General features: G+C 43.1%; 1 protein-coding gene across 3 annotated transcripts in view; it reads right to left on the reverse strand.

Moving 5' to 3' along the window:
- LOC137350555 (meiosis-specific coiled-coil domain-containing protein MEIOC-like) overlaps positions 1-13,221 on the reverse strand; it is a 131,320-nt gene that overhangs the window by 63,363 nt on the left and 54,736 nt on the right. For all 3 annotated transcript variants that reach the window (XR_010969455.1, XM_068015214.1, XM_068015217.1), the window contains one exon: positions 2,379-2,507. The gene's annotated coding sequence lies outside the window, so the exon portion shown is untranslated. The remainder of the gene's footprint in view (positions 1-2,378; positions 2,508-13,221) is intronic.

Raw genomic sequence — 13,221 nt, forward strand, 5'->3', positions numbered from 1 at the left:
ATGGAGCTGTATAAAACGCTAGTTAGGCCACAGCTGGAGTACTGTGTGCAGTTCTGGTCGCCACACTATAGGAAGGATGTGGTTACACTGGACAGGGTGCAGAGGAGATTCACCAGGATGTTGCTTGGGCTGGAGCATTTCAGTTATGAAGACAGACTGGATAGGCTCCATCCAGTTTTATTCTTCTTCAACTTTTCTGTTAGCAGTTTGATAGAACTGAGTGGCTTAATAGGCCATTTCAGAGGGCATTTAAGTCAAACACATTGCTGTGGGTTTGGGGTCACAAGGCCAGACCAGGTAAGGGTGACAGGTTTCCTTCCTTAAAGGACATGAATGAATCAGATGGGTTTTTACAACAATCTGGTAGTTTCATAGTCACCATTACCGAGTCTAGCTTTTTATTCCAGATTAATTGAACTTAAATTGCACCAACTGTCATGTCTCTGCAGCATTTGTCCGGGCATCTGGATTACTAGTTCAGTGATATTACCACGACAGCACCATTCCCTTAATTAAGACTCTTAATGCAGGATAACCTAAGGTGGGATCTACAACTTCATGCACTGAAGTGAATTCCTGTAAATTGCCTACTCAATAATGGGTAATATAACATTCAGATTTTCAAGTTAATCATCCTCATCTTCGTGAGCTTAGGGCCAGGAATTACATGCACAAGCATGCAACCTAAATAAGAAAAAAAATTAAGTACAACTCCCTTTTCCTTGAACAACCTGAAACATTAACCTGGTTTCTCTCTCCAGCTGCTACCTGACCTGCTGTGTATTTCCAGCATTTTCTGTTTTTATTTCAAGTTGGCAGTATCTGCAGTATTTTGCTTCTGTAATAATGTTATTAATTGATTAGCCCTCTGATTTCCCTACTCAGACAAACTAATTTTTATTGCGCTTCTTCTGCATTTCAAATTTTTATAGTACAGTTATGTTGTTACACTAATACAATGCACTGCAGGCCACCAAATTAAACAGGAATTGTAATATGATGCAAAATTAACGATTGCAATTGTTGTTGCCACATTAGCAATTGTACACAATAGTGAAAGGTCACTGACCTGAAACACTGGGCTGAAATTTACCGCAGGTTTCGGGACCCCAATGTCAGGTGATAAGCAGGTCTACAGGCCACACTTACCTGCAGCGGGACTTGCTCAGTGATTTTACCTAATTGCTGCCTGTAAGGCCCCCCCGTCCAAATATGGACGGTTGGCAAAATCCCTCTGATTGGACTTGCTGCTCTGAAGCCTCAGCAGCACCACTGGGAGAGGTGGTTGTTGCTGAGACAGGCAGGAGACTCGAGCCCTCAACAGGTTAAGTACAAAAAAAAAGAAAAATTCGGCAGAGGGGAAAACCCGCCGGGAGAATGACGTGGCCACGGGAGCTGCGTTCTCTGCCTGCAGCCCCCACTTTGGGCAATGGAGCCTACAGCTCCGATAGCCCTCCCGTGCCATTACAGGAGGCCTCTGCCATTAAGCTGGTGGCCTCCTCACATGGCTGGGGGCGGCGGTCATCCTGCCATCGACAAAATGCCACCGGCCCCATAAAACAGCCCTTAATAAGGCCTTTAAGTTTGCAAATTGTTTACCCACCACCTTGGAACGGGCAGCTGTTCCGCATCCCACCCCAGCGCTGGGAAAGTGCCGCTGCAGCAGGACTGCGTCGGGGGTCGTCGCAACGTGGCTCCTCGCTATTTTACTGGCCCTCCACCACACCCCTCAGTAAAATCCTGTCCATTAACTCTTTCTCTCTTTATAGATGCTGCCTGACCAGCTGAGTATTTCCAGCATTTTCTGTTCTTCATTTCAATTTATAACATTCTTGTGTACCTTCCAGCAGAATTTTACAATTGGCCGAGCTTGACCTGGGAATAAAGTCTTTTGCTTACTGTCTAGACAGAAAATTGTGTACAGGATAAGAAAAAGGAAGAGGGGAGCTGTGGCGCTTAATTTTTTTTCCTTTTCGGTTGCATGATTTTAATTCTTGTATATAAAATTGTGAACCTTGATTACACTGGTACAAATACAAAAGTGAGCAATAATTTGTCATCTTGTGATTGTATCCAAGACAAGATAAATTTGATGTGATACTCTGCACTATGTTAGAATTATTAGAATTTTTAAATGCATAACTTTTCTGAAACAGACTACAAAAAGTTAGAAATTTGATTTGTACCATTTTCTACATATATACTACACAAGTACAGATACATGGAAGTCTTTTATTACTTCAATAAAACATGAAAGGCAACAAATGCTAATTAAGCAAGTTATTCTCTTATTTTAAAATAACCTACATCCCGTAACAGCCAGTGTAAACTTCAAAACGGCTTTATAAATTATGGTACAAAATGGTGTTTTACCTTACCTGTGATTAATGACAACTGAAGGGGGAAGCTGAACTGACCAACTTCTTGCTGAGAAATTCAGATCCTTTTTCCACATCAGTACCATTGCAGTCGACATAAGAACTTAGAAACTTTGAAGTGGCCTCAGGCTAAAAATATAAAACAAATTGCATTTTGGATACCACATTAAATTTCAACAAACAAGCTTCTGAAAGTACATTCATGGCTAGATATTGCCAAGTACCAATTAGCATTGTTAACGTTTCAGGTCTGTGACCTTTCATCAGAACTGGCAAAGGTTAGAAAAGAACTATAGAAAAATTACAGCACAGAAGGCGGCTCTTCAGCCCACCTTGTCCGTGCCAGCTGAAAAAACTAGTCGCCCAATCTAACAGCACCTTCCAGCACGTGGTCCATAGCCTTGCAGGTTACAACACTTCAGGTGCATGTCCAGCTATCTTCTAAAAGAATTGAGGGTTTTTGCCTCCACCAATATTCCTGGCAGTGAATTCCAGACACCCATCACCCTCTGGGTGAAAAAGTTTTTCCTCATGTCCCCTGTAATCCTTCCACCAATCACCTTAAATCTGTGCCCCCCGGTAATTGACCTCTCCACGAGGGGAAACAGGCCCTTTCTGTCTACTCTATCTAGGCCCCTCATAACCTTGTACACCTCAATTAAGTCACCCCTCAGCCTCCTCTGTTCTAAGGAAAACAACTCTAGCCTATCCAAATCTTTCCTCATATCACAACTTTCAAGGCCTGGCAACATTCTTGTAAATCTCCTCTGTATTCTCTCCAGAGTTATTATGTCCTTCCTGTAATATGGTGACCAGAACTGTACGCAATACTCCAGCTGTGACCTAACCAGTGTTCTATACAGTTCCAGCATGGCATCCCTGCTTTTGTATTCTATACCTCAGCCAATAAAAGAAAGCATTCCATATGCCTTTTTCACCACTCTATCTACCTGTCCTGCCACCTTCAGGGACCTGTGGACATGCACAAGGTCTCTCACTTCTACCCCTCTCAATATCTTCCCGTTTATTGTATATTCCCTTGCTTTATTTGCCCTCCCCAAATGCATTACCTCACACTTTTCTGGATTGAATTCCAGTTGCCACTTTTCCGCCCACTCAACCAAACCATTGATATCTTTCTGGAGTCTACGGCTATCCTCTTCACTATCAACTACATGGCCAATTTTTGTGTCGTCAGCAAATTTCCCAATCATGCGTCCCACATTTAAGTCCAAATCATTAATATATACAACTAACAGCAAGGGACCCAGCACTGGGCCCTGTGGAACGCCACTGGAAATCGCTTTCCATTTGCAAAACATCTGTAGACTACTACCCTTTGTTTCCTGGCCCTGAGCCAATTTTGGATCCAACCTGCCACATTCCCCTGTTTCCCATGGGCTTTCATTTTACTGACCAGTCTGCCATGCAGGACCTTGTCAACTGCCTTACTAAAGTCCATGTAAACCACATCCACTGCACTACCCTCATCAATCCTCTTTGTTACTTCCTCAAAAAAAATTAATTAAGTTAGTAAGACATGACCGTCCCCTAACAATTTCATGCTGACTATCCCTGATTAATCTGTGCCTTTCTAAGTGGCAGTTTATCCTGTCCCTCAGAATTGATTCGAACAATTTACCCACCACCAAGGTCAGACTGACCGGCCTATAATTATTTGGCCTTTCCCTCACACCTTTTTTAAACAATGGTACAACGTTCGCAGACCTTCAATAGTCTGGTACCTTGCCTGTATCCAGTGAGGATTCCAAGGTGATCCTCAGTGCATCCACTATTTCCTCCCTGGCTTCCTTTAACAACCTGGGATGCAATCCATCCGGCCCAGGCGATTTATCCACTTTCAAGAATTAGGGTTTAAGCAAGGGGGTGGGCGGGGGGAGGGGAGAGAGAGAACAAAAAGGAAGGTGTGTGATAGGCCAGAGGGCAGAAGAGATTAAATAACAAAGCTGTCATGGGACAAAGCTAGAGTGTGGTGACAGACAAAGCATTAATCCAGAGAGACTGTTAATGGCAGAATAATGAGCAGCTTTGTCTACATGAAAACCAGGCGCATGGTTAAAAAAATAAAATTTTACAATATAGAAAAATATTTTTAAAAAGGCCAGTCATGCTCTGAAATTACTGAACTCAACGTTCAGTCCGTAAGGTTGTAGAGTGCCTAATCGAAACATCAGGAGCTGCTCTTCGAGCTTGTGTTGATGTTCAGTGGAACACTGCAGCAGGCCAAGCATAGAAATGTGAGCATGAGAACACGGGGTGTGTGTTGAAATGGCAAGCAACTGGAAGCTCGGGATCACGGTTTCGGACTGAGCGGAGGTGTTCCGCAGCGCTGTCTCCAATCTGCGTCTGGTCTCCCCAATGTAGAGGCGACCTATTGTGAGCAGCGAATACAGTATACTAAATTGAAGGAAGCACAAGTAAATCGCTGCTTCACTTGGAAGGCGTGTTTGGGGCCTTGTTCGGTGAGGAGAAATGAGGTAAAATGGCAGGTACGACACCTCCTGCAATTGAATGGAAAGGTGCTGTGGCAAGAGGATGAGTTGTCGGGGCTGAGGGAGTAGTGGATCAGGGTGTCACGGAGGGAATCATCCAAGGGCCAAAGACAGCTCTGGAGTCCCCCAATGATATAACAGTGCAGGAGCGGAACAACCCATTCCACGTATTCTCCAATTATGACTGGACAGGATGAAACCAGTCATAGAGTTATACAGCACAGAAACAGGCCCCTCAGCCCATCAAGCATCCTTATTCTAATCCCATTTTCCAGCACTTGGCCCGTAGCCTTGTATGCTACGGCGTTTCAAGTGTTCATCTTAATACTTAAATGTTAGGAGTGTTCCTGCCTCTACCACCTCTTCAGGCAGTGCGTTCCAGATTCCACCCAACTGCGAAGTGAAAAAATCTTTCCTCAAATTCCCTCTAAACCTCCTGCACCTTACCGTAAACCTATGCCCCCTGGTTACTGACCCCTCTGCTCAGGGAATAAGTTTCTTCCTATCTAACCTATCAATGCCCCTCATAATTTTGTATACCTCAATCATATCTCCCCTCAGCCTTCTCTGCTCTAAGGAAACAACCCTAGCCTTTTCAGTCTCTCTTCATAGCTGAAATGCTCCAGCCCAGGCAACATCCTGGTGAATCCGCTCTTCACTCTCTCCAGTGCAATCACATCCTTCCTATAGTGTGGTGACCAGAACTGTGCACAATACTCCAGCTGTGGCCTAACTAGCTTTTTATACAGCTCCATCATAACCTCCCTGCTCTTATATTCTATGCCTCGGCTAATAAAGGCCTTCATAAACAGGTTACCTACCTGTGCTGCTGCCTTCAGTGATCTATGGACAAGTACACCAAGGTCCCTCTGACCTTCTGTACTTCCTAGGGTCCTACCATCCATTGTACATTCCCTTGCCTTGTTAGTCCTCCCAAAATGCATCACCTCACAGGTATGTCTCATGGACAAGATAAACTCAGAAGATTTGAGGTGAGAAAGGAGAGAAACTAGAGAAAGATGAGAATTCAAAGTTAGGGTAGGGGGAAACCTTCAGGGGAAGTTTGGCCTGGTGAGCTAGGGGAAAGAAGCGAAATAGTGGAGGCAGCTGAACAGATGGTCTCAAACTTAATGAATTATAGAATCATAGATTGGTTATAGCACAGAAGGACGCCATTCAGCCCATTGTGTCTATGCCAGTTCTCTGCAAGACCAACTTAGCTAGTCCACTACCCAGCCTTTTTCCTGTAGCCTTGCAAATTTTTTCTAATCAGGTAATTATCTAATTCCCTTCTGAAAGCCACAATTGAATCTACCTCCACCACAATCTCAAGCGTGGTTGACTCTTAACTGCCCTGTGAAATAGCCTAGCAAGCCACTCAGTTCAAGGACAATTAGGGAAGGGCAATAATGCATGCCTAGTCAGCAATGCCCACATAGCACAAAAAAATGAATTAAATAAAGTGCATTCCAGATACTAACCACTCACTGCATAAAAAAAGTTTTTCCTCACATTACCTTTCATTCTTTTGCCATTCAACTTAAAATCAGTGTCCTCTGGTTCCTGACCCTTTCGCCAATGCGAACAATTTCTATCTACTCTGTCTAGACCCATGATTTTGGACACCTCTATCAAATGCCCTCTCAATCTTCTCTTCTCTAAGGAGAGCAGTCCTAGCTTATCAATCTACCTACATAACTGAAGTCCCTCATCCCTGGAACCATTCTCATCAATCTTTTCTGCACCCTCTCTAATGCCTTCACATCCTTCCTAAAGTGCAGTGCAGTTCAGGCCAGACCAGTGTTTTATAAAGGTTCACTATAACTTCCTTGCTTTTGTATACTATGCCTCTATTTATAAAGCCCGACCCCAAATACTTTATTAAACGCTTTCTCAACCTTCCATGCCACCTTTGTTCAATGATTTGTGCATATATGCCCCCAGGTCCCTCTGCTCCTGCATCGTCTTTAGAATTTATTTTATAATGCCTTACGTCATTCTTCCTACCAAAATGTATCACTTCATACTTCTCTGCATTAAATTTCATCTGCCACTTGCCCTTCCATTCCACCAGCCTGTCTATGTCCTCAAAGTCTATCACTATCCTCCTCACAGTTCACAACACTACAAGGCTTGTGTCATCAGCAAATTTTGAAAGTGCCCTTGACACCCAAGTCTCAGTCATTAATATAGATCAAGAAAAGCAATGGTCCTATACCAACCACTGGGGACCCCCACTATATACCTTCCTCCAGTCTGAAAAACAACGATTCACCACTACGCTCTGTTTCCGAAGACTCAGGCAGCTTTGTATCCATGCTGCCACTGTCCCTTTAATTCCATGGGCTTCAACTTTGCTAACAAGCCTGCTATGTGGCACTTTATCAAAAACCTGTTGAAGTTCCAAGTACATCTTGTCAACTGCATTGTCCTAATCCATCCTTTCTGTTATCTCATCAAAAAACTCAATCAAGTTAGTTAAACACGATTTGCCTTTAACAAAGGCATGCTGGCTTTCCTTACTTAATCCATATTTGTCCAAGTGACCGTTAATTTTGTAACAGATTATCATTTCTAAAAATCATCCCATCACCGAGTTTCATCTGACTGTCCTGTAGTTGCTGAATGTATCATAGAGTCATAGAGTTATACAGCACAGAAACAGGCCCTTCAGCCCACTGTGTCCACACCAGCCATCGAGCCAATCTATTCTAATCCCATTTTCCAGCACTTGGTCCATAGCCTTGTATGCTATGGCGCTTCAAGAACTCATAGATACTTCTGAAATATTGTGAGGGTTCCTGCCTCTACCACCCCTTCAGGCACTGTGTTCCAGATTCCAACCATCCTCTGGGTGAAAACATTTTTTCTCAAATCCCCTCTAAACTTCCTGCCCCTCACCTTAAATCTATGCCCCCTGATTATTAACACCTCCACGAAGGGAAAAGGTTTCTTCCCATCTACCCTATCTATGCCCCTCATAATTTTGTATATCTCAATCAATCTCAGCCTTCTTTGCTCTAAGGAAAACAACCCTAGCATATCCAGTCGCTCATCATAGCTGACCCCTAACTATACTGTCCCCTACAACTTTTTTCTCCCTCCACTTGAATGGCTTCCTGCCCAGGCAACATCCTGGTGAATCTCCTCTGCAACCTCTCCAGTGTAACCACATCCTTCCTACAGAGTGGTGACCAGAACTGTACACTGTACTCAGCTGTGGCCTAACTAGCGTCTTATACAGCTCCATCATAACCTCCCTGCTCTTATATTCTATGCCTCGGCTAATAAAGGTAAGTATCCCATATGCCTTCCTAAACACCTTATCTACCTGTGCTGTTGCCTTCAGTGATCTATGGACAAGTACACCAAGGTCCTTCTGACCCTCTGTACTTCCTAGAGTCCTACCATCCATTGTATATTCCCTTGCCGTGTTCGTCCTCCCAAAATGCATCACCTCACATTTTTCGGGGTTAAATTCCATTTGCCACTGCTCTGCCCATCTATATCGTCCTGTAATGTAAGGCTATCCTCCTCACTATTCATGACACCACCAATATTCGTATCCTCACAGCCGAGCTTCGGCTCAGAGTCAATGAACTGGAGTCCAAGCTGCAGACATTGCGACATATCAGGGAGGGGGAAAGTTATCTGGACATTTTGTACCAGGAGGCGGTCACACCCCTTAGGATAAGGTCTTCTGATTTGGTCAGTGGTCAGGGACAGGAGATTGTGGCTGCAGCTGAATCAGGTAAGGTAAGGGGATCCAGAGGGCAGGAGCCTCAGCCTTTGAGATTGTCCAACAGGTTTGACGTTCTTTCAGCTTGTTTGGATGAGAGTGGGGGCTGTAGGGTGGATAAGCAACCTGACCATGGCACCATGGTACAGGAAGCCATACAAGTGGAGGGAGAAAAAAGGAATGTAATGGTTGTAGGGAACAGTATCATTAGGGGGATTGACACAGTTCTCTGCAGAAAAGAGCGAGAGTCCAGACGGCTGTGTTGCCTGCTCAGTGCCAGGGTTCGGGACATCTGCTCAGGGCTGGAGAGGAACTTACAGTGGGAGGGAGAGGATCCAGTCGTCAAGGTCCATGTAGGTACCAACAACATAGGCAGCACAAGGAAAGAGATTTTGCATAGTCAGTATGAGGAACTTGGCACCAAATCTCTGGATTATTACCTGAGCCACCTGCAAATTGGCATCGGGCAAATAAGATTAGAGAAATTAATGCGTGGCTCAAAGACTGGTGTGGTAGAAGTGGGTTTCGGTTCATGGGGCACTGGCACCAGGACTGGGGAAAGTGGTGGTTGTACCATTGGGACGGTCTACACCTGAACCGTGCTGGGGCTGGTGTTTTAGCGAGCTACATAACTAGGGAAGTAGAGAGGGTTTTAAACTGAATAGTGGGGGCAAGGGATCAAATTTGGGAAGATATGTTAAATCAAGGAGTAGAGACTAGGCAAGAGAAAAAGGCATTAATATGGGAAATGATAAACAGACTGTGACAGGAAGGGACAGAGCATACAAATCTAAGAATAAATCAACAGATAAGGCTAGAGTTACAAAAATAATAAAAGGACAAAACTAAAGGCTCTGTATCTGAATGCACGTAGAATTCGAAACGAAACAGATGAACTGAGAGCGCAAATAGAAATAAATAAGTACGATCAGATAGATATTACAGAGACATGCTGCAGGACAACGTAGATTGGGAGCTGAATATTGAAGGGTACATGGCATCTAGGAAGGACAGGACGCTAGGAAAAGGTGGAAGGGTATCTCTGTTAATCAATGATGGTATTAGCACTATAGAGAGGGATGACCTAAGTTCAGGGGACCAGGATGTAGAAGCAGTTTGGGTAGAAATGAGGAATCATAAAGGCAAGAAGTCACTTGTGGGAGTGTTGTACAGGCCACCTAACATTAACCACACTGTAAGATGGGGTATAAAGGAAGAAATAATGGCAGCTTGCCAGAAAATGTATAGCAATAATTATGGGGGATTTTAATCTACATATAGACTGGAAAAATCAGATGGGCAGAGGTAGTGTAGATGAAAAGTACATAGAATATTTTCGGGATAATTTCTTGGAACAGTACGTTCTGGAGCTAGAGAGGTGGCTATACTAGACCTGGTATTGTGCAACGAGATAGGATTAATTAATGACCTCATAGTTAAGGCGCCCCTAGGTAGCCGTGATCATTGAATTTTACATACAGTTTGAGGGAGAGAAGAGTGGGTCCAAGACTAGTATTTTAAACTTAAATAAGGGCAATTATGTGGGCATGAAAGCAGAGTTAGCCAAATGAACTGGCAAATCAGATTAAGGGATAGGTCAATCGAGATGCAGTGGCAGACATTTAAGGGGATATTTCAGAATACACAGAATAGATACATTTCAACAAGAAAAAATTCCAGGGGTGGGACCGCCATCCGTGGTTAACTAAAACAGTTAAAGATAGTATCACACTTAAAGAAAAAACAAATTATAATTGCACAAATATGGGAGGCAGGCCAGAAGATTGGACAGAATATAAAAAACAGCAAAGAATTACTAAAATATTGCTAAGGAAGGTAAAATTAGAGTACGAGAGAAAGCTAGCTGAAAATATAAAGACAGATAGTAAGAGTTTCTATAGATATTTAAAAAAGAAAAGTTAACAAAGTGAGTGTTGGTCCTATAGAAAGTGAGTCTGGGCAATTAATAATGGATAATAAGGAGATAGCAGATGAATTGAACAGATATTTTGATTCGGTCTTCACTATTGAGGATACAAGTAATATCCCAGTATTAACTGCAAGTCAGGACATGGAAAGGAGGGAGTAACTCAAGAAAATTACAATCTCCAGGGAAGTGGTACTGAATAAATTGTTGAAGCTGTGGACTGATAAGTCCCCGGATCCTGATTAACTTCATCCTAGGGTGTTAAAACAATGGCTAGTGAGATAGTTTATGCGTTAGTTTTAATTTTCCAAAATTCCTTAGATTCAGGGAAAGTTCCGTTAGATTGGAAAATAGCTAATGTAACTCCTTTATTCAAAAAGGGAGACAGAAAGCAGGAAACTACAGACAGTTATCTTAACATCTGTCTTAGGAAAAATGTTAAAAGCTATTATTAAAGACGTTCTAGCAGGGCATTTAGAAAAATTCAAGGTAATCAGGCAGAGTCAACATGGTTTGTGAAAGGGAAATCATGTTTAACCAATTTATTAGAGTTCTTTGAGGGAGTTACATGTTCTGTGGATAAAGGGGAACCAGTGGATGTACTGTACTTAGATTTTTAGAAGGCATTTGATAAGATGCCACATCAAAGGTTATTGAGGAAAATAAAAGCGCACGGTATAGTGGGTAACATATTGGCATGGATAGAAGATTGGCTAGCTAACAGGAAACAGAGAGTAGGCATAAATGGGTCATTTTCTGTTTGGCAAGATGTAACGAGTGGTGTGCCACAGGGGATCTGTGCTGCGGCCTCAACTTTTTACAATTTATATAAATGACTTAGATGAAGGGACCAAAGGTATGGTTGCTAAATTTGCTGATGACACAAAGATAGGTAGGAAAATAACATGTGAAGAGGACATAAGGACCAAGGGATATAGATACATTAAAGTGAGTGGGCAAAGACCTGGCAAATGGAGTATAATGTGGGAAAGTGTAAAATTGTCCACTTTGGCAGGAAGAATAAAAAAGCATATTATCTAAATGGTGAGAGATTGTAGAGCTCTGAGATGTAGAGGGATCTGGGTGTCCTAGTGCATGAATTGCAAAAGGTTAGTATGTGCAGGTACAGCACAATGAGGAAAGCTAATAGAATGTTATAATTTATCGTGAAGGGAATTGAATACAAAAGTAGGGAGGTTATGCTTCAGCTATACAGGGCATTGGTGAGACTACATCTGGAGTACTGTGTACAGCATTGGTCTCCTTATTTAAGGAAGGATGTAAATGCGTAGGAGACAGTTCAGAGAAGGTTTACTGGACTAATACCTGGAATGGGTGGGCTGTCTTACGAGGAAAAATTGGACAGGCTAGACTTTTATCCGCTGGAATTTAGAAGAGTAAGAGGTGACTTGATTGAAACATAAGATACTGAGGGGTCTTGACAGGGTGGATATGGAAAGGATGTTTCCCCTTGTGAAAGAATCTAGAACTAGGGGTCATCGTTTAAAAGTAAGGGGTTGCCCATTTAAGACAGAGATGAGGAGAATTTTTTTCTGTGAGGGTCGTGAGTCTTTGGAATTCTCTTCCTCAAAAGGCGGTGGAAGCAGAGTCTTTGAATATTTTTAAGGCAACGGTAGACAGATTCTTGATAAGAAGATGGAAGGTTATCAGGGTTAGGTGGAAATGTGGAGTAATCAGTTCAGCCAAGAACTTACTGAATGGTGGTGCAGGCTCAAAGGGCCGAATGGCCTACTCCTGTTCCTAATTCATATGTTCGTATGTACGAATGTTCGTACCCTTTTTTGAACAAGGGTGTAATATTTGCAATTCTCCAGTCCTCTGGCACCTAGTTTCTAAGGAGGATGGGAAGATTATGGCCAGTGCCTAATTTGGTATCATCTATATATTTGACCACCTTGCATCAAATTTCGGAATCCAGGCCAATTATGTAACTGAGAAACGGTAGTGGTCCCAGCACTGAGCCTCGAGACACTCCACTTCATACTTTCCTCCCGTCTGACGTAACCCCTTTAACTACAACTCACTTTTTCCTATCTTTCAGCCAGTTTGTTATTCATTCCAATATTTACCACAGCTTTTCAGTTTAATTAATAGTTTTTGCATGGAATTTTATCTCATCACACAATTTATCTCCGTGGAATCTCCCTGCTCAGCATAGTGGGGAAAGTCTTTGCTCGAGTCGCTCTGAACAGGCTCCAGAAGCTGGCCGAGCGCGTCTACCCTGAGGCACAGTGTGGCTTTCGTGCAGAGAGATCGACTATTGACATGCTGTTCTCCCTTCGTCAGATACAGGAGAAATGCCGTGAACAACAGATGCCCCTCTACATTGCTTTCATTGATCTCACCAAAGCCTTTGACCTCGTCAGCAGACGTGGTCTCTTCAGACTACTGGAAAAGATCGGATGTCCACCAAAGCTACTAAGTATCATCACCTCATTCCATGACAATATGAAAGGCACAATTCAACATGGTGGCTCCTCATCAGAGCCCTTTCCTATCCTGAGTGGTGTGAAACAGGGCTGTGTTCTCGCACCCACACTTTTTGGGATTTTCTTCTCCCTGCTGCTTTCACATGCGTTCAAATCCTCTGAAGAAGGAATTTTCCTCCACACAAGATCAGGGGGCAGGTTGTTCAACCTTGCT

The sequence above is a fragment of the Heterodontus francisci genome, chromosome 2, assembly GCF_036365525.1.
Source record: "Heterodontus francisci isolate sHetFra1 chromosome 2, sHetFra1.hap1, whole genome shotgun sequence".
Classification (NCBI taxonomy): Eukaryota; Metazoa; Chordata; class Chondrichthyes; order Heterodontiformes; family Heterodontidae; genus Heterodontus; species Heterodontus francisci.